The sequence below is a fragment of the Lissotriton helveticus genome, chromosome 7 (genome assembly GCF_964261635.1).
Source record: "Lissotriton helveticus chromosome 7, aLisHel1.1, whole genome shotgun sequence".
Lineage (NCBI taxonomy): Eukaryota > Metazoa > Chordata > Amphibia > Caudata > Salamandridae > Lissotriton > Lissotriton helveticus.
In genome coordinates this window covers 326,338,663-326,360,276 of record NC_136068.1, presented here as the reverse complement: position 1 = coordinate 326,360,276, position 21,614 = coordinate 326,338,663, and the positions used below count along the sequence as shown (strand labels likewise).

The 21,614-nt window shown below is 44.4% G+C and overlaps 1 protein-coding gene across 1 annotated transcript in view; it reads left to right on the top strand.

Moving 5' to 3' along the window:
• Positions 1 to 21,614, top strand: part of PTPRT (protein tyrosine phosphatase receptor type T) — a 1,693,536-nt gene that overhangs the window by 143,030 nt on the left and 1,528,892 nt on the right. The gene's annotated exons all lie outside the window — the stretch shown is intronic.

Genomic DNA, 21,614 nt, shown 5'->3' with positions numbered 1-21,614 from the left:
TTCGGACTGGACTGTTCCCATGAGGCACAGGGTCAGAGCTGATTTGCATATAGCCAGTGTCTAACCCAGGGTGGTGTGGAGTGCAAAAAAAACGATGCATTTAGGCTCAGATCCTTGTACTGGGGTGAATGTATGACATTGTTCTACATTCTGTCCATCAACTGTGTTTTTTGCAATCTGCATTCAGGTGCAGCATGATTTCAGTGGCACAGAGAGCATGAGACCAAAGTTTGAACATAGCCGTTGCAGTTAGTGCACCGCACTGAACTAAACAAAAAAAGTAATGGGTGGAATGCTTGAATTATTCTCAGCCACTGTTAATTACGTGGGCCACATACCACTCCATTGTTTTCAGCTAAAAACAAATGTAGCCACCCAAATGTGAGTGCGACTTAAAATGGCTTAAACTATGACTTTTTCAAATCATTGGTGGAATTATTTAGAGTTATTTATTATGTCAGTTCAAAATGGTATACGTTTTGCAAAATGTAATGAAAGGACTGTAGACAGATGTACAGCTATGATAAAATGCTACTGAAGGGTGAGCTCACTCCCAGGGCTCTGACCTTCAGAGGTGCAGAGGGCTTGTCTGCAACAATCTCCCTCCAACATAACTGCAAATCAAGATGTGTTAAATACTTGCACCTGTGTCCAAATGTTGCCTGTTTTTCTTCTCAGGGCCCTCCTTTCTCTTCTCTTTCTCACGTTTCCACTCTCTTGCCTTTTTTCCAACACACCGATGACAGGTGGAACGTGGGTGCCAAATATGGTTCAGCCCAGGGTGCTATGTGTCCAAAGGCCACCTCAAGTGCCAAGTCTCTCTCCTTCAGGGATTAGAACGCGGCCGATGTGGTTGTCGGATTTTTGTATAGTTGAGGCTGTAGGGTAAATACCCTGGGGCGGCTCCTCCATTGGAGCGGAGGAGCGTCGCTCCACTTAAATTATCCCCAGAGATGAAAAATAAAATCATAATTTATTACTATTTTATTTTTTCATACCCCGTCCCGAACAGAGGAGCAGAACGGAGCAGGCCTGTTGAGTGACAACAGCAGGGATGGCTGTGAATACACTGTTTAAAGTGCACATGTCTTTTTAGCCCGCCATCTTGTGACTGCCAGCCACACATGCGCACTTTAAACATCTCTAACCCCTCTGTCTTAAGACAGCAAGGTTAGAGCAAGTGCATGTCTACAGAGCACTGTGGAGCGTCGAGTGAGGCCACTCCCTCCAATCAGGGCGCTGCTCTCATGCTGCGTGCGATCAGCGCCAGGATTGGCCAAGGGAGTTTCCTGTTGGCAGGGCTGCAGTCAGAGAAAGAAGACGTTGGGTGCAGAGGACGTCGTGTTCATCTTCAGGTAAGATTTTTATTTTTAAAATATTTTTGCGCCTCTCCCTCTCCGTAGATGCCAGCTGCCACAGTAAATACCATTGCCTTCCTCCTTACATTTCTTGGCGCCTGGACCCAACCAGGTGAGCTGTGCATCCTGCAGCAGAACGGGTGTGCTTCCCGCTCCGACTAGATACCAGCTCCAGTTGACAGTCAAAATTTTCTCTCAGTGCCTCATGACACTTGCCCGTGGGCGAAATGCGAAGCTCAAAAAGCAGCAGCAACATCCCTACCTGTAATTGCAGCTAACCTGCCTCATCCACGCATTATTGCGTCAGGGTAATCATCCCCTGACACAGGGCCGCGAGCAGACGAATCAGATGTATTTATATTACAGGCCTTGGCCATGAAAGTGCGCGTGCTGATTGTAGAATATGCAAGGCTTTCTGTCAAAGCGGCCACTGGGAAAAGGTGCAATTTGCAGCAAAATGAAAAGTAACGTCTGTGACACGTTAGGGAAAAGAAACATTCAAAACCAAGCAGCCTTTGTGTTTGCACGTGCAACCATGGAATATATTCCTAATCTGGGCCATGTGTGTCAGGGAGACATTTTTAGCTTTTTTTGCCGGAAGGGTAGAGGAAATTCTTTGTGCTTGTGAGGTGAGTAATTATTTTTTCATGACAATTGGGGGCCGAGATTGGATGAAGGGACCATTCTCTCCGTTCCACGCGCTTTTGAGGTATTGTCGACGTTTGCATTGACTGTAGACCCAATGCATCTTGGCATTTGATAGCCGCTCCTTTGTGCATGAAATAAGGGAATGCTTCATTCCCTTGAGAGAGCGCTGGAGGTAAGGCCTATCAGGTCCTACCATTCACTGAAAGGCTTCAATCAATTTATTTATTTATTTATTTAATTGTTTGTTTGTATGTTTCTTTGTTTAACTTGTGATTTTATGAATCACAAACGTGTCCCAGGGGTGTGGGGGCGCTGGTCAAGGGAACAAGAAGAGACCTGTGGATAACAATATGAATATAATGGATAAGCAACAAGAAAAAACAACTAGACCCAGCAGGTCGAATCTCAAGTCTGAACATTTTGAGATCCTTTTTAAACGTGGTAAGACTCCACTTTTCTGGGGTAGTGGCAGGGAGTTTCAGATCCTTGTTGCACTACCAGATAATGTTTTTCTAGGCTTGGAGGAGGGTGCCCTCGCAAGGTGGGCTTTGAAGGTTAACAAAATGGCAGCCTTTGCGGGGATACCTGTGGCATTTTTAGCATGCAGTTCCTCATTCCCAAAGGAGAGAGAATAGCACAGGTAAGAAGAGGGCATAGAAAGGAGACTAAGCCCATGGGGCTCTGATGCAGGTAGGGCTAAGGGGTCAGGGAATAGGGGACAAGACGCTGAAGGGGGGGGGGCGGTACTAGAGGGCTGTGCGGTGGAGATGCTAGATTTGTGAGGTCTGACACAAAAGTTGCAGGGTGGCAGGTGTAACAGGACGTTGGGGAGAGTAAGTAGTAAGGTGTGCTGTTACTACAGAAAGAAAAGGGAGCAGGGGTGGAATTGCTCCTGTAAGGAGCAAGGGCCCTTGCTACTTACAGTTCATATCTTAGGGCTTGTGTGCTGGACCTTTATCAACCCCACCCCCCTCTTTGATGTGTTATAGTGTGGGTACAGTCCTTAAATGAGGAGGCTGCAGCTGGGTTTGATGATAGCCCTTGGCGAGTGGAATCCGGCATAGGGTACCAAAACGCAGGGGTTAATCTAAGCTTGTGAGACTCAGTAATTTCACATTTATAAAGTCTACTGATGTCAAATTTAAAAATGTAGATATCGCCCATTTAATAGATGAAGCCTGAATAAGTACTTTAAGGGTTGGATTGGGGCAGAGAATAGGCCCAGGCACCAAAATATAAGTGGCCTCAGTAGAGAATCAAGTGGCTATAAAAGTGACGCACATTTGTACATTATTTAACAACAAGGGGTGGTGATGGACAGAGTTTCTGAATTAAGCAGAATACTCTCACCCAGTCAAGAGATCAGGGCTAGATCCAACACCGTTTTTTAGCTCACTGCACCATCCCAGTTCAGAACCTGGCTATATGCAAATTAGTCTGTTCCTGTCCCAGTGCATGATGGGAACAGGGAAAACCAAACTACAAAGCCAATTCTTACACTGGGAAGGAAACAAGCTTCCGGGGACCGGTTTCTGGCATTTCAGCCGTCGTCGGCCCGGCTTGCTTGAATCCTGATGGTGCAATGAGCAAGGGACCCCTTTTCTGAATCGTTTTTGGCCACTATAGGTGTGGCAGGGTATACTCAGACATGAGTCCCTTGCTCACTGCTCCATCAGGATTCAAGCAAGCCGGGCCGACGACGGCAGAAATGCCAGAAACCGGTCCCCGGAAGCTTGACTCCTTTCTGGTGAAGAATTGGCTTGGTAGTTTGGTCTGCCCTGTTCCCATGATGCACTGGGCCAGGGACAGACTAATTTGCATATAGCCAGGTTCTGAGCTGGGATGGGGCAGTGAGCTAAATAACGGTGATGGATCAAGCCCCGATCTTTGGACTGGGTAAGAGTGGTCTGCTTAATTCAGACACTCTGTTCATCACCACCCCCTTTTCTGAATCGTTTTTGGCCACTATAGGTGTGGCAGGGTATACTCAGACATGAGTCCCTTGCTCACTGCTCCATCAGGATTCAAGCAAGCCGGGCCGACGACGGCTGAAATGCCAGAAACCGGTCCCCGGAAGCTTGTCTCCTTTCTGGTGAAGAATTGGCTTGGTAGTTTGGTCTGCCCTGTTCCCATGATGCACTGGGCCAGGGACAGACTAATTTGCATATAGCCAGGTTCTGAGCTGGGATGGGGCAGTGAGCTAAATAACGGTGATGGATCAAGCCCTGATCTTGGAACTGGGTAAGAGTGGTCTGCTTAATTCAGACACTCTGTTCATCACCACCCCCTTTTCTGAATCGTTTTTGGCCACTATAGGTGTGGCAGGGTATACTCAGACATGAGTCCCTTGCTCACTGCTCCATCAGGATTCAAGCAAGCCAGGCCGACGACGGCTGAAATACCAGAAACCGGTCCCCGGAAGCTTGTCTCCTTTCTGGTGAAGAATTGGCTTGGTAGTTTGGTCTGCCCTGTTCCCATGATGCACTGGGCCAGGGACAGACTAATTTGCATATAGCCAGGTTCTGAGCTGGGATGGGGCAGTGAGCTAAATAACGGTGATGGATCAAGCCCTGATCTTCGGACTGGGAAGAGTGGTCTGCTTAATTCAGACACTCTGTTCATCACCACCCCCTTTTCTGAATCATTTGTACATTAGGCTTACTTTGAGCTTGTAAAGACACACTTTGTAGGTGTTTTGTAGGGTATGGGAGACTGCATGCATCTGAGCATGCTTTAGGCAAAGTATGAGGTAATATCAGAGAAATAAACATTAAAACCAGTCCATAGGACCACAAAACAGACTCACAAATAGCCAAAAAACAACCCGAGGATGTGGCCTCATGGCCACAGCTGCCGGGTTCGGGTCTCGGTGTCAACTCAGCTTCCTGTGATTCTGGGCAAATCACTTACAGCCTGATTCATCAAGCTAAATTGCACTTGCAAAGGGCAAGATTCTCAGAATCTTGCCTTTAGCGAGTGCAATTTTTGCATTTGGGATTCATCATCCCAAATGCAAAATTCGCTATTAAAGAATTCACACATTTGCGAAGATTTGCATTTAAGGAATCTCTATTTGAGATTCCTTAAATGCAATTCATGAATTTTTTTAAAATTGCGAAATTGCAATTTTGGGCCGCTATTTACCGAGAGGTCAGACCTCGTGGTAAATAGCAAAAACTTAGAAAAATGCATTTAAATGCATTTTTCTAAGTTGCATGTTACACACACACATGTCCTTTGGACATGTGTGTGCGCAACACCAATGTAGATTACATTTCAGGGGTGCTACAGGGTGTCCTTTGGACACCCCTGCACCCTTGAAATCGCATCCTTATTTGCGATTAGCTAATTGCTAATCGCAAATAAGGAACATGTAGGAAACGCAATATTTTTTGCTATTCCTACATGAATCCCGTTTTGCAAGTCCTTAATAGCGATTCCTTATGAATCGCTATTAGGGGCTCGCAAAACGGGAGAATGATGAATCAGGCTGTTAATCTCCCGTGCCTAACAAACAATGAATATGTCCTTGTGTGTAACATAACTGGTGCTCATGTAAATCACTCCAATACATTTGGGTCGAGTTTGTGCTATATAAATCAGCAAAAAAAAAACCTGATACACGAGCCCTTCTGGCACTGCCAGATAGCCCTGTAGACCATTCTGAGCCTAAGGGGGTTGCACAATCACAAGGCAGGTGCTAATGGCGCAGAGGAGCTTCACTTGAACAAAACGGACTCGGATAAGGGATGCAATCAACGTCGCAGAATTGAGGAACTGGTTATATCAACTAATATTGGAAATGTGACCACCAGGTCTTTGTGGAAACACCCTCCGTAGAATTGATGGTGTTGATGATGCTGTTTTTTTTATGCTATGCGTTTTCCCTTATTGTGCACTGGAGTTTTTAAATAAATCAAAAGAAGTAAGAAACTTGAAGGCTTTCCTTAGTAACAAGAAAGCACATAGAGTTGGAATTATGGTCAAAAGCAAAAAAAAGGAGACATTGTCAAATGGTAGTGTGAGCAAGACGATGAAAATTGACGCTAAATAAGATCACAAGATACTGGAGTTGGTCATGGTACACCAGACTTCAGGTCACTAGATTTTCTGAAAAACTGCTGCCAGGAAAGTAGACAGTCATATAAAGTAGACCAAGTAAGCCGCGGCCGGTAGTGGGAGTACCTGCCGGGCGGTGACGTGGGGTGGGGGAGGGGCAAGGTGGGGGGTAGTAATGATAGGATTATGGACCTTAACCGGTAAGTAAACATATAAATGAATAAAACAAATTTCGTTGCGGCACTGCATTACCAAATGCGATGCAGTGCGCGCAACGAAATTTGTTTTATTTATTTATATGTTTACTTACCTGTTAAGGTCCGTAATCCATACATTACTACCCCTCACCCTGCCCCTTCCCCTCCCCACGTCACCGCCCGGTGGTTGTATGACAGTACAACGCGGGCTATTACCACGTGTGCCATTACAACGCTGTTTTTACAACGCAAGTCGTTACAACGACTTGCGCTGGATAGGGGAATAGTTTAATTTTCTATTCCAACTCCAGCCCACGTTACAGTAGGGAAGGTGTTGGAATAGAAAATTAAACTATTCCTTTTCCAACATCGCCCTCCAGCGCAAGTTGTTGAAACGACTTGCGTTGTAAAAGCAGCGTAGTAATGGCAGCGCATGGTAATGCCCGTGTTGTAAAGGCTGTTCCCCCCGCCCGGCAGGTACTCCCACTACCGGCTGCGGCTGGACCCAGTTATAGTTAAATTCTTATTTTTTACAACAGAGTACTAAAACCTACATTGAAAAGAGTCCAAGGAGGAAGTATTGTGTATTGTGCTGGAGAAGTAACCATGTGACACCATTTGACAATGTACCATATTCTAATCTTGGTGCTACCTAATAACTAGGGAGTAGATTCACAAGCCCCTTGCAATACTTTTACACCACCGTTGCATCACTTTTGTGACACAGCGGCATTGTAAACAATGTGCCATGTTGTGACACATTTACAACGCGACGCACTAGGAAGATGCGTCATGTTGTAAATCCCTGCACTACATTATACCTGCATCAGGTATAATGTATGCAGGGTGGGTGTTCTGACATAAGAAAGCCTCGTAAAAGTGACGCAGTGAAACCTACAAGATTTCACTGTGTCGCTTCTACGACACCACTGTGTCAACCTTACACCTGCTTGAAGCAGGAATAAGGAGTGACACAGCATAATAGGAATAAGCATTCCGAAGCATTGCTGGAGTTGCGTCATGCTTGCGACATGACTCCAGCAATGCGTTGCCTTCAAGCCAACCGATGCATCACGCATCTGTCAATCCTTGCGCCATGGAGCGCCGCATTGTAAATGCGATGATTCCATGGTGGCGCAACAGTTTATTTGCGTGACACAAATTAGCTGACGCATCTCTGCCAATATGCACAGATGCGTCAGTTCTTGTAAATCTGCCCCTACGTGAGTGCGAGATTCACATAATTTGCTTTTTTTGTAACTATGCAAAGTTTTAGAAAAATTATGTGATATTACGCATATTTACATCAAATGCAAATATGATCTCTAGAGCTATATTATAGTGCATAATGTCACATCAGGCATGGCTTGCTGAGGAATCTAACATCCCTATGATAATTCAAAGACTACCTTTGCCTTGTGGGTGCACTTGCTATAGAGGTGTATTTTCATTCAGGGAGTCAGCTGGTGCCAATCAGTCCCATTTGTAGCTTATTCCTTGTAGCTTCTGTGATGACGAAATCTACGCCATAACACAGTAAGCGTTAACTTCAGCTCTGCGAACCCAGCTGTCCCTCTAGTCAGGACTTACTTTATCTTTTGGACCCTGTACAGCACTCTACTCCTTTTAGGCTACGTTCACGCTGCACAATACCACATACATGCTAGGGGAGTAATGCAGGTCCCTGCAGCCACTGTTGTGCTAGGGAGCCCTCAAACCTTCAGGGGTCCCCTAACCATTTATAGGTTCCCCATTCCTTACTGGGCCAATGAATATCTGTGAGTTATAAAGGACACAGGAACCCCTCTTCACATTCTCCAGAGTGTCCCCCATATGTTTACATTACACCACTAACACATATATACAGTACAAATTATGTTTTTTGCACGTTCTCGAGAGAACTTCATTTCTCACCACACTAAGGGCCTGATTTAGTGTTTGGCAGGCTGGTTACTTCATCACAAACGTGACAGACATCCTGCCTGCTGTATTACGAGTGCATTATATCCAAAAGCACTTGTAATACGGCATACAGGATATCTGTCAAATTTGTGACGGAGTAACCCCTCTGCAGAACTCTGAATCAGGCCCTAAATTCAGCCTTTAACACCTTGCCTGCGTCGAACGTTCAGCTCGAGTGCTGAACGTTCGAAAAACGGGTGGGGCACCGTCGGCCAACGGACGTTCGCAGCGCTACCAAGGTTGTGCACGTGACGTATACTGAAGCACCTGTGTTCAACACCTGAAAAGGGCACTTCAGAAAAAAAAATCCCAGAGTTTTATATAGCGCAAACTTGACCCGAAGGTATCAGAGAGCTTAACATGAGCACCAGTTGTGTTAATTAAGGACACATTCATTTTTGCATAGAATCACAGGAAGTTGAGCGTCGATGCCAGGACTCGAACCCGGTTCCCTCAAAACCTGGTTCCCCAGATTTGAGGTTGACCGCCCTAGCCGTTAGGCCACATCCTCCCCTGTTACATTACAGCTAGATCTTTCGTCAGCATCAATTATGAGGGCAAAAAAAGGCTTGGAGCTGTGTTCAACTAACATTGTGTCGATGCCCACACAACTCACGCTTGTTTACGGCCTGCCAATGAGTGGGTATTGTGCCAAATACGCGAGATACTTCAATTCCCTGGGTAGCTTCCATTTGCCTTCGTACAGTCAATCTGGGCCTGGAAGGCGGTCTATTGAGAAAAAAGTAACATTGTTGCTTTTGTGCCACCTCAAAGTCATAGTTCTTGGGTCTGAAAGAAACACTCAACTCCAAAAGACTGTTTTTTACTTCTTTGTGTAAGAGTTTCTTTTCCAGAGGATAACCAGGCCAAAATCTACACGCATGAACTGCCAAATCCGGCCCAGTGCAAAGAGCCGTACAATCCATGTTTACAAAAGCGGGCAACGCTGCAAGAGCAGGCTTAACAGACAGCCTCTGTGCATATTAATTAGCAGCCCGCCTAAATCCAGTTTCTAACAAAAACAGAGCAGAATGAAATTAATAAGATTAAAGAGAGGGTTTTCAAGCCAATTTGTGTTTTGACTAGAAAGGTTTGCTTGCATAAATATCCCCGAGTTTTTTATATTACACGTTGCAAAATATTTGTTAAAATAAACTTTGACCGACCATCTCCCTTAAGTGATATTATACGTTTGGGAGTCTGGGAAAAAAGGGGAGTTGAAAGGCAAATCAGGAGGATGACACTAAAGTGCTGTGCTAAGCTCCCAAACTGGCACAGTGGAACATTAATGACGACTCTCTCCTATCAATGGACCTCCTTCAGGGACAAATTAAAAATACTAAAAAGGTATGTGGTATTCCATGTAATACAAAATCTCCCCATAGGCAGTATCAACTGAAGTAAAATACACCACTGAAAATCTTCAAAGTCTTCAAAACAAGCCTGTACGTCGCATTTGAGTTTAAGACTTCCTACTGCAGACTACTTCTCAAAAAGAAAAACCTTGACATATCCGATCATGAGTAAAGTGATTGGAAGAAAGCACGTTACCCAGCTCTCCAACTTCACTGAATATGTAAGCTGATTTTGTCTCAACAATCTGGATTTAGATCAGGGAGAGGCATAGAGGGAGCCCTCATATCCATATGAGTCTACCAAGAAAGACCCCTAACAACCCTGAATCGAAGCAAGCGCATACCACACCGAAGAACTCTTAAGCATCATCAGAGAGTTCTCATGACCTTCAGTCACCAAGAACACAATCCTCCTGTCCCAAGCTCTCTGAGACAACCTGGCTGACTACTTACATAGCAAGATAGCCAACATCTACTGCAACTCTGACCCCAACCTACCAACATCAACCACCCCAATACGACCTGAACCTCCAATCACCCCCAAAGCACCACAAGGAAGCAACTCAAGCAACAAAACACCTCAGCCATCATGACTTCCATTATCTCTGAAGCTCCAACGGACCCCTGCCCCATCACATCTTCAACCTGGGACACAAAGAAATCAGCAGGACACTCACCGACATCCTCAATGCATCTATCAGAGCAGCCACTGTCCCTGGCGCATGGAAACACGCAGAGCTAAAATCCCTCCTGCAGAAGCCCTCCACCGACCCCAGCGACAAAAAGAACTACTGCCCCATTTTTCTACTACACTTTCCTGCCAAGGTCCTTGAGAAAGCCATCAACTACCAGCTCACTGAATACCTTGAAGTAAACAACCTACTTGACTCCTCCCAATCTGGCTTCTGCTCCAACCACAGCACAGACCCCACCCTCATTGCAACAACCGACAACATCAGAACCCTTTTTGACTGAAAAGAAACAGCCGCCCTGATCCTCCTTTACCTATCAGCAGCATTCAACACTGTCTCCCACCACACCTTCTTCAGAGCACTTCACCACATCGGCGTCCAGGCAGATGCCCTCAAATGGATCGCCTCCTTTCTCACCGGACATGCTCAAAGAATCTGTCTACCACCTAACACTTCCAAACCCAAGAGAATCATCTGCGGCATCCCTCGAGGCTTCTCCCTCATCCCCACCTTGTTCAATGTCAACATGACCCCTCTGTCTGACATCATTCCCCACTTGCGGACTCAACATCATTTCCTATGCAGATGATACCCAGCTCATCCTCTCGCTCTACGCCTAAAAAATGAAGTTTAAAGAGTACTCTTAAAAACAGGACACTGCACTCCTCATCTGCACAGCAAATCACCGTACCATCATACCGCATTCTCAGAACAAATGGAAATATCTTTGAACTGATTACAAGCCTGAAGACGAAGTAGAACAGGAACATATGAAAATCAAAAAAGAGTTAATAACCTGGCTATTTCCCAAATACATTTTCTAAGAATTGTTCCTGGTCAAGAGCCCACCCGATAAGACTGCACCCTGCATCCCATCTGAGCCAGATGTACCTATCATCTTGCTGGATATTGAATTGCCATAACAACTCATTAGGGCTGCATGAGGATTGATGCCAATGGGGATTGGGACATAAATAACACACCATGTCCAAACTATAAGACATGCCTCATCCACATTAATCTGCTTAGCATCTAAATAACAAATCCCAAATACTGCATAGGCAGGCACTCAGAGTGGCCGATGTCTGCCTCCTGGCAGATGTAATAGTGGGATCTAACCTTATAGTACAAGGCTGCAGACCTTGACCCATACTAAATACTTTCTGTTTTACAATGATATACGATGACAGTTATGCAAGTCACCCTGGTGGATCTCCAGCTTTCCACTCTTTCTTAACTAGCATGCCTTAATTCTTAATTAAAACCCTGCAGCAATAACCAGCATAGAATGGGACATGATTGAAATCTGCAGTTTCCAGGTTTTTACAGAACGAATCCATGCCGCCATTCAACACAGCTTTAAAGCTGCATATCTGTCTCTTGCAACCCTCATCCAACATATTGCTAAGCGTTGTTACCGTAGACAAGAGGACAGCATCCCTCTGGTCACTAATATGTGACACCAAAAGTCTTGCCACATGGACACACAACTACGACAACAGTCTTCCAAATATAGACTCCGACTCAAGTAGCTTCCTTCTTGTCCAGGATGGTGTTTTGGTGTAAAACATAGTGGTATGAAGTGGGTTGTCAAGACTATCACTCAATCAATCCATCATAATGACTTTTAGGAGACCGAGGGCTATATTTACTAAGTTTTAGCATCCTGTTTGCATCACGAAAGTGACACAAATTGATGCAAAATCATTTTGTCCTGATTTACTTTCCAGCGCTAAACTTGTTTTGTGCTGGAATATCACTTAAAAGTAGCGCAAACCAGCGCATCGTACAGAATTGCATTACTTCGCTGCAAGGGGGCATTCCATGAGTGGTGCATGGGCAGTCACATGCAACCACCCAAGGTTTCTGACGTAAAGCCCTATTTACTAAAAATAGTAGACAGAGTTTTGCATTAAAAAATAGCACCCGCTTTAACCAAGTGCTATTATGAAAAATCCTTTTATTTCTCCTTTCTTTTCCGACTTTACATGTGTGCTGCACTGTACAGCACACATAAAGTGTGGGAAAAGTTTTAAAGTTAGTCTTAGCATAGTATTTTGTACTGGAACTGTATTCTTCCAGTACAAAAATTACGCTAGACTCACGCAGACATCCTTGCACTATGGTGCAAAGGTGCGTGCATGCACAGGGCACCACATTTTTGCCCCGGAGCTAGGGAGAGGTGAGGTGAGCGCAATATTTCTGTAAATATGGCGCTCTCTCCTTCTCACACAGCGTAACATTCGCAGCTGCTGCTCTACACGATAATCTAGTAAATCTGGGTCCATGCCTTTTGTTTCTCACAGCTGAAGCGTGGAGCCTTCCTGCACTGACTCTGCACTCTAATGTTAGCCTCTTTCTTTTCATGAGGCCTCACAAAATCTCTCTTTTTGAATGTCTCTCTGCTCTGCTGTTCCCATTCTCGCTACACTCTTCACCATCAAACCGCATATGTCTGGGTAGCCACACACTATGGAAGCTGACTTCATTCATTCATGTTAACTGCTTTATTTATTTATTTATTTATTTGTGCGTTTTTATATAGCGCGGACTTTACCCGAAGGTGTCAGAGCGCTTCACAATAGGAACAGAACTGATAAATGAGAACATTACAAGTGAAAGAGATACAAAAGCAAACGTTACATTAAATGAAGCAAAAATGACAATCGTGAGCCAACAAAATACAGGAGGTAGCAAACGGTGCATTACAAAAGTGACAATCGTGAACCAACCAAATACAAGAGGTAGCAAACGGTGCATTACAGGAGGAAAAAGTGACGTGTGCAGTTTACAAAAGCGTACAAAGTAAACAGAGGTATAATACTGCAATATATGGAGGGCCCTCAAGCACACGAACAGACGTTACGTAGGCCATGGTGGCACTTGTGCAGGTATAAAAAAATAAAAAAATAAAAAAATAAAAAATGTAAGAGGTAGGAAACAGTGTGTTACACGAGAAAGTGACGGGTGCATGTTACACACGAACACCAAACACATGTAAAAAGATAATACCGCAATGAATGGTAGACTCTCAAACCACAATAACACACTGGGAAGACACTACCATAGTCATGTACAGTAGATTTTTCTATAATGGAAGGGCTTCCTTCAAATAATAGAGATTGTTTGGTGACTAATAGCAGGGCTTATTATTTGGAGGAGCAGTTGCAGGTGTTTGGCACCAGAACTCTTTTTGGGGACTAGAAGTTATTTTTCATTATCAAGACTTGAACAGAGAGTCAAGAGACAAAGGAAGACAAAGAATGTGGAAGCAAAACTTAGGAAAACAATTATAAAGAGAAAGCAGGGATACAAAAAGAACCTAAGAGAGAGTCATAAAGAGCTTCAGCAGTTAGCGGCAGCTACAAGAATGGGTTTTGCAAAAACAAACAAGCTACGTTTAGCCTATTTTATTTTACAATACATGGTAAATTTGTAAAGACTGTATAAGAGCAAGTCCTGCCTTTTGCGAGGAGGGGTCATTGTATCAGCCCTCTTGATGTGTCTTTCTAAGCTCATTGAGATCTTTATGAAACAGAGAAATTCATTTGTATTTAAATTGATCTAGCTGACCCCATTTGCCTAGAACATCTAAAATGAGAACGAGTTATAGATAGAAAGGGGGTCATAATGACCCCTAAATACACTTGACACTCCATAAAAATAAGATACTGGCTTAAAAAAAAATCTCAGTCAGATCCTCAAATGTGTGAGTTTCTTTGTCTAGACCCTCCCACCAACCTGGTTGACATCACTGAATATGGAAATGGCAAATTACTTTTTATTCCCACCAAGAATGACAGAACTACTTTGAAGGCTTTGGTGGTCTTTAATTTACCACCAGTGAGCCAGCAGTACACCTGGGCCCCAAGGCTATTCCAAATGGACCCTGATTGGCCTCAGGATAACAAATAATATAACCTTTGGGCTGGCTATCACCCAGCTATCATTTGGGGAGAAAATTAGAGTTTTCGTCCACATCCAGATTTAGTGGCTAATGCTGTAATACAGCTCCCCCAATTTATTTGCTCTCCTATTTTGGAGTAGTGTTTTAGCTGGTGCTGATTGTATAAGAACAATAGCCAATCTACGATTAAGCACAGCCGGACGGGGGAGTCAAACTAATGCATTATCATTTGATACTATACAAACATTTATTTAGGTTAAACATAACCATATAAGTTCATAAAAAGTCACAACAGAATGCCACATGGCCATGCACTTCCAGTTTGACAAATTTATCTATGTGCAGGCAATTGTGCAATTTACAACTCATTTCAATCAACAAAAACCTCATACATTGGTCCATCATGTTCATCTTGAATGACTGTCCGCAGGGGCGGCTCTAGAGGCCCTGGGCAGGGAGCGTAGGTAGGGGCCCCGGAAGAGGGGTTCCGGGCGGGGCGGAGCGCGGAGGCCAGTGAAGAGGGGGGGTCAGGGTGTTTGGAAGTGGGCCCCCAAATCCCTGCCAGGGGTCGCCACACAAATATGTATCCAACCTCAGAGGATTATTATATTAAGGATATATATTGGCATGGTGGCCCCTGGGGTTTGGTGGCCCTGTGCAGGTGCACAGCTTGCACATGCCTAAGGCCGCCCCTGCTGTGCGTTCTTCATTGGCGATACTTAAAAATATCATTCATCAACATCCTATTTAGTTCGGCTTTTTTTTTTAAACAATAAAAGTATACATAATAACTAGTAAAACAACTAGTATAATAAAATCAGCAAATACATATACATGATACATAATGAAAGGGTATAAAATAGATGAATGCATCTCAGGCCTTCCTCATAGCAGCAAAGAGAACAAAAATTAGAGAAATGTTTGTTAAGTAGCAGCCAGTGTCAGAGAGTCTTGTTAATCATAGTTAGATGTACCCTATCCAATCCCATTTTAATTTGTTTGAATAGATTTGCCACGCTCACAATAAAAATCTCGAAACAGTCATCACAAAGCACACTTTTGTATTAAATATGAGTATGCTGCCTGCTTCCCAGTAGAGGGGGCTACCCATAAGCTTGCATACTGGGATGAACCTATTTTGGCGAGGGAAATTATATATTGAGAAGAAGAAATGAAAGTGATCAGCTGCCTCCCGCTGCGTTGAGCAAAATGGACAGTTTGGGGACAAGGATCCTCTCTTGTTCCACTTACTCCTAAAGGATTTCAGGGTAAGAGTGCCATGTCTGAGCTTTATATAGAGAGTTTTGCTCGGGGAGGGCAAATCCTATCCAGGAAAGGTTCAAAACTGGTACAGCAATTGTGTTTCAAAATTATTTCAGTAATGCTGACAGCTTTTTGTTCATTTCAGGTTTGCTGCAGGGTAAATGTCCAAGAAGCTTCTTGCTTTATCTTAGGTATGACTCCTCTCTTTAGGGTGGCATGTGAGCACCACAACTGCTCCAACCTAATGGCTTTACTTAGATATTTATTTTTACTCAGCCACAGAGTACGTGCTGACTTAGCGAAATTAATTAACTCCACCAGGACGCCCTGTATGGGGCTAGTTCTGGAACTGTCCACTATCGTACCCAGTAGATCAAAGTTTTTAATAGTGCTACTTGGTCTATTCTGTTTAAAGTGAGATCAAAGAGTGGGGGTAGGGGTAAGGAAAGTACTTAAAGGGAGGTTAAACAATGATCTTAGGATTTTTTTTCAGTATTTGTTAGTAAAGGCAAATCAGCACCACCCCAAAGCTCTGCCCTATAGGTAGCTCCTGTAATACCAGTGGCTCTAGAGCAGATCTTATTGGCCCGCTAGATGTGGCCTTATATTTCCTAGCTATGTCAACTGATTGAGTATAACCCTACTTTTTTCACCAGCAAGTCCCAAGACATAATATCAGCCAACTCCCAGGTAATCAAAGCACTTTACTTGCTCCAGGGGCACCCTCTCCAGCCTTATGTGGCCCCTAACGGAATGGTGAGGATTGAGCACCATGAACTTGAATTTGGAGGAGTTGTCCACAAGGCCCCCTGAGGCACTGATAGCTGAGAAGCTATCCAGTAGGTTTTGGAGACCGGATGGTGTTTTTTACTTTAGGGGCGTGTTGTCAACAAACATATGAATGGGGCAGCCTGTTCCTAAGGATTTGAGAGCATCGTGTCTGCCCCGGGCCAGCCAATATACAGCTCCATTGATTTATAAGCTGAATAGCATCAGAGCTAACACACATCCTTGTCTGACTCCATAATTACTTATTATCCTTGATGTAAGGTCCGCACCAGTGTTCCACCTAACGTGGGCATATGTGTCAGTGTGTAGGATATTAAGGATCCTTAGTGGGTTGATAGGGATCCCATATGAGTCCAAACGCTCCAAAGGTTCTCCCTGGGGATCAAATGAAATGCCACCCATAAGTCAATAAAGGCGGCATAGAAATGGTCCAGTTTCATGGTGACATAATTCTAACAGAACATATTAAATTGGAAAACCTGATCCAGTGTACTGACCTGGCCCAGAAACCAGCTAGACAATCTGAAAGGATTTGATTCTTGATCATTCATGCTTGCAGGCTTTCAAGGACATGACTATAACATTTTTTTAATTGTATCTAGGAGGCTGATTGGCCTGTAATTAGATGGTAAGTCCCTCCTCCCCTTCTTGAACAATTATGACTCCCTTCCCAGAAGACCGAATCTCCCCCGCTTTGCACACTAGCATTGCCCACGGCATTCAAATACAGGAGCCAGATCTCTGGTTGTGAAAGATAGAGGTCCCTAGTGATTCCTTCAGGACCTTGTGCTTTTTGCCTCTTCATTAGGTATAGGGCAAGTGCAGTATCCGCTAAACCAAAGTTTGGGGGAGGGGTTGGGAATATCATCAGGCTCATGTGTTATGGAGGTCAATAGGGGACAGCTGCATGTCTTGCTTAGATGCGTCATCCCTCCTGCTTTGGTCGCACCCACATTTGCAGCAGGTTTTATTTCGGAGCTGGTCACTTGATGAGTTTGGTCTTTCCAGGCTCTATCTATTATCCCACTCTTGAGCTCTGTTTTTAGGGGTTTCAAGGTTAGTTTTGCCCTGCAGTGTATCACACGACCATGCCCTATATAAATCACTAAAATGGGTTACCCATGCCTCCTGTTTGACCAACGCTTCAAGGTTATTGTCAATGGTGCGAGACTCAGCGGCTATCAACTTCGAGAAATCTTTAGTATTTCCCTTCTGTAGGGCAGCTAATAAGTCCTGCCACTGCTCATTTGCCCAAGTTCTTTTAGTTTGTGTTAAGATAGCCCTATACTGTCTTCTGCATCAACTATTTCCCCATGAACCCCTTTTCTTACTGTTTCCAGAAGTAGTGTCTTGGCTTGTCAACATTTGCACGTATACCATCCCGGAAGATTTGTTGAATATTTCCCCGTCTCTCCACCTTTAGTGAATGTAAATTTTAGGTGCTACATGAGATCACAATGTACATTGACAAAATTTGTGCCGCACAAATAATGGCACACAATGGGAGCCAATATATCCACAAATGCAGTATATACTTGCTACTGCACTTTGGCATTGTCCAGATTTTTTATTATTACTAGTCCCAAGGAAGCAAATGTTAGTATACAAGGAGGATTTTGTATTCAAGAATGGCCTTTATTGAAGTAGAGTGCTCAGTTTGTTGTGTTCACTGTCCATTGTGGAAACTTCCTCCGTGTCAATTAGAAGGGGCTAAAGTGCATTATCCCCAAAATTGTAATCGATATTAGTTGAGCAAAGCCCTCTCTTGAAAGTAGAGTGGGGGGAGTTAGAGGGGGTGGTATCGTTTACCACCTTTAGCCTATAGGTTTTTGATAAGTCAACAAGTCGTTTGGAAACCTAAGATTGCTTATGCTTTGGGCAAAGTGGGGCAAAGGACAATGTTCTGGAGTGACAGACTTAGTCCATCTCCTCAGTTGGAACACAGCCAGCTAAATGTTCAGGATTATAGTCTACTGTAATTATTTAGTGTGGCTCTGTTACGATTGCTCGAGCATGCTTGAAAGGTGTTCAACTGTTAGGGGGATCATAATGTAGGTATATATTAAAAATGTTGATATGCCTGACCCCAAGGTGAAACCTGTGTTGACTGTTACACCCAACAGATCTCTGCAGTTCACTGGAATTCTACTTATATTAGCAAACAGGTCCATCCTAAGACAAATTAACAGCCCACCTAAGGTCCTCTCCACAGGAGATGGTACTGCATTACAAGCAAATGATATAAACCCAGAGCTAAACACTGGTTCTATCACCCATATCCTTTGGAATAGGATACTATGAAATTGATGAACAAATGTGCTCCATTCAGGGTCCCCAAGTTGAAATATAACCCCGCAACATTCCAAGACAGAAATGTAAGGCCATTGTGCCCACAAGGGCTAGATCCCTGTGCACATGGTGTCAGGGTGCTATTCTGGCTCATAACTACCACAAGGAGTTTGGATGTGTGTATAGATAGCCCCTTTTTATCCCCAAAGCTCCAAGGGAAATTTACGATTTAACCAATTAAATTTTTGTGTGAAGATGACATTTTGTCCTTTAGGTAGTGGCATCCTCACAAGTGGTCAATGTCAGTCAATCAATGTTGGAGAGGTTAGATATAGTAGCTGTATGGCCCTCTGAATGTGCCGGTGTTTGTGGATAGAGGGACATGTTCTGTGAACTGGCAATTGATAGATGTATTGAAGTGGATTTCTTCTAGATATTCCAACACTTTTTGAACTGCTAGATGCTGTGGTAATTGATCTGAAAGTGTGCTGAGTCCTGCTAACCAGGTCCAGCACTAGGGTTCTTTCCCTTAAACTGTAACTGTGAATTGGTACATCCAATTGGCAAGTGCTTTTGCACCTCTGTAAGGCCCTAGACTATGGTACCAGTGATACCCAGGGCAGGGATGTATAAGGGGTACCAGGGCTGCAGCACTTATTGTTCTACCCTGAGTGACCCGAGTGCATCAAAAAGGCTGCAGGTCTGACATTTCAGCCCTGCACGAGCAGCTTGCCTGCTCGAGTTCAACCCTCTACACACCATGTATGGCAGGGTTCCTTGTTGCATCAAATATATGTCAGTTACCCCCCCTAAGGCAGGCCTCCTATAGCTGAAGAGGCAGGGTGCAATATATTATATGTGTGGGAATATATATGCAAGCATATATTGCCCTGTGGTAGCATTCCAAATGTAATTTTATCGCAATTGACTGGCGTTCTATAAGATAACATGGGCTGGAAAATGGGCATTACCTTTTTGTCCATGTCCATGATGGCCCAGCTGATTTTATTTGTGTTTGGTGTCAAACACCATGCTTTCTAACCCCTGACATGATGGTGGTGTCAAGTTTTAACCAGCGTGTACCTGGGAGGCACTTTAGACAGTGCCTACTAAGTTTAACCCAGCATTCGTGTGCTTTGGTTGGCTTTTTCAAAGGTTTGCCACCAAGACAGAAGTCTGACCTCATGCTGAGGAGTGTGTGTGACTGTAAGAGGTCAGAGACAAAAAACCTGTGTGAGATGAAGTGGTAGTGCCCCCTCCCCAGGTTTAAAGTAAGGACCAACCTCCTCAGTGTATGTAGGCGCCTTCTATTGAAGGCCTTAGGGAGAACATATGCATGCCCTGCATGTTCCATAGATTTGACCACCAACCTAGGTGCATTTCTAGCATCAAATCCCTTACCCCAACAAGGCTAGGAAGCATTGTGCATTGGTGATATGCCCATACGCGCGCTTCCTTTAAGGACACAGTGCTTAGGATGGGTAGAATGGGAAGAGTGCACCAGCTCAGCCCTCGCCCTTGGTTGTTGAAGATCCACCACCAGGGCAATTAGGATATCCATTTTGCCACCAAAGGACCTGGACAGCCAGTCGATGTGATCTCTCAAGGCAGTTATTTCTTTTTTTAAGTGAATTAACCTGCAAATTGATAGGGTCCTCGTCTACACCTGATGCAGTGATTTCAACTCCCATTGTTCCAGTAGTAGCTAAAGAATTATCATCAATGGTCCCTAGAAAATCAAAGAGTTTAGAGCATTCAACAGTTACTCAAAGTGTAGGAACAGCCAGATCAGGGAATTGCTTTCCTTTGTGTGTGTGGAGTAATACCAGGAGGAGTCTGGACATTAGCAATGGATGCTTTTCTAGTGTGACCTGTGAGACTAGGACTCCTAGGTTCATTAAAAAACGAATTACTGTTCCCCTTCCACCCTATTCCTGTGTTAGATTCCATAGGTTTTAGGCCAAGCAAACCCTCCACTTCCTCAATGAAAACATTTCTTTCATCCAAAATACAATTCTCAACAGCATGCCTATGCTGCTTTTTTGCTGTTCCCAGTTGAAATATTTTGTCATTGGCCTCAAACGTCACCATGTTTTCAAAGTGAGTTTAGGATAGGGGCGAGCCCTAGGTTCCGCTATCTCAAAATAAACCAGGGTTTCACAAAGGAGATATTACTGGGGTTGGCCCTTCCTTCAGTCCCACTATTTCGACCCGCCGTACTTGATCCCGGTGATATTCCCAAGGGGATGGCCCCTCCCTGCCTCTTCCTGTTGCCGACGAGTGCTGGACAGGCCCGCCCTTAGCCTGGGCTTTGCCCAGGTACGTCCTGCACGGTTGGACGAGATGACGCGCTTTGTAGCGCCAACAGAGGTCGCGTGAGGAGAGCACAGGGACCACCTCCTGGGGCCTTGGGCAGCTGGTACTTGTAGTCCCCCGCATGAACACCAGCGACTGCAGTGAGGCACCTTCAGTGTCATTATCAGATGCTTTTACTGAATTATTCCCTGTTGTGTTGTGTGTAAATCAGAATGTTGTGGTTACAGCACACCATGTACATACTCCACCCACAGATAATGTTATTTACTTTGTGCGCTATTATCTCCCTGGATTGTGGTGGACTTTGAATAAGGGCCCACATAGGTACCATATTATTTACTTCTTCTTCCTGTCCACTCTCTGGAGCAGATTTACAAGCCCCTTGCAACACTTTTGTGCCACCTTTGCGTCACTTTTGTGATGCAGCAGCAGTGTAAACAATGCACCACATTGTGACACATTTACAACGTGACGCATCTGGGAAGATGCGTCACATTGTAAACCCCTGCACCACATTATACCTGCGTCAGTTATAATGTATGCAGGCTGGGCGTTCCAACGCAAGAAAGCCTCATAAAAGTGGCGCAGGGAAAAATACAAGATTTCACTTTGCCGCTTATATAACGCCACTGCATCAAAACCTTTTGCCTGCTTGAAGCAGGCATAAGGAGTGACGCCGCACAATAAGAACAGGCATTGCTGGAGTTGTGTTGTGCTTGAGACAAGACTCCAGAAATACATTACCTTCACCCCAACAGATGCGTACGCATCTCTCAATC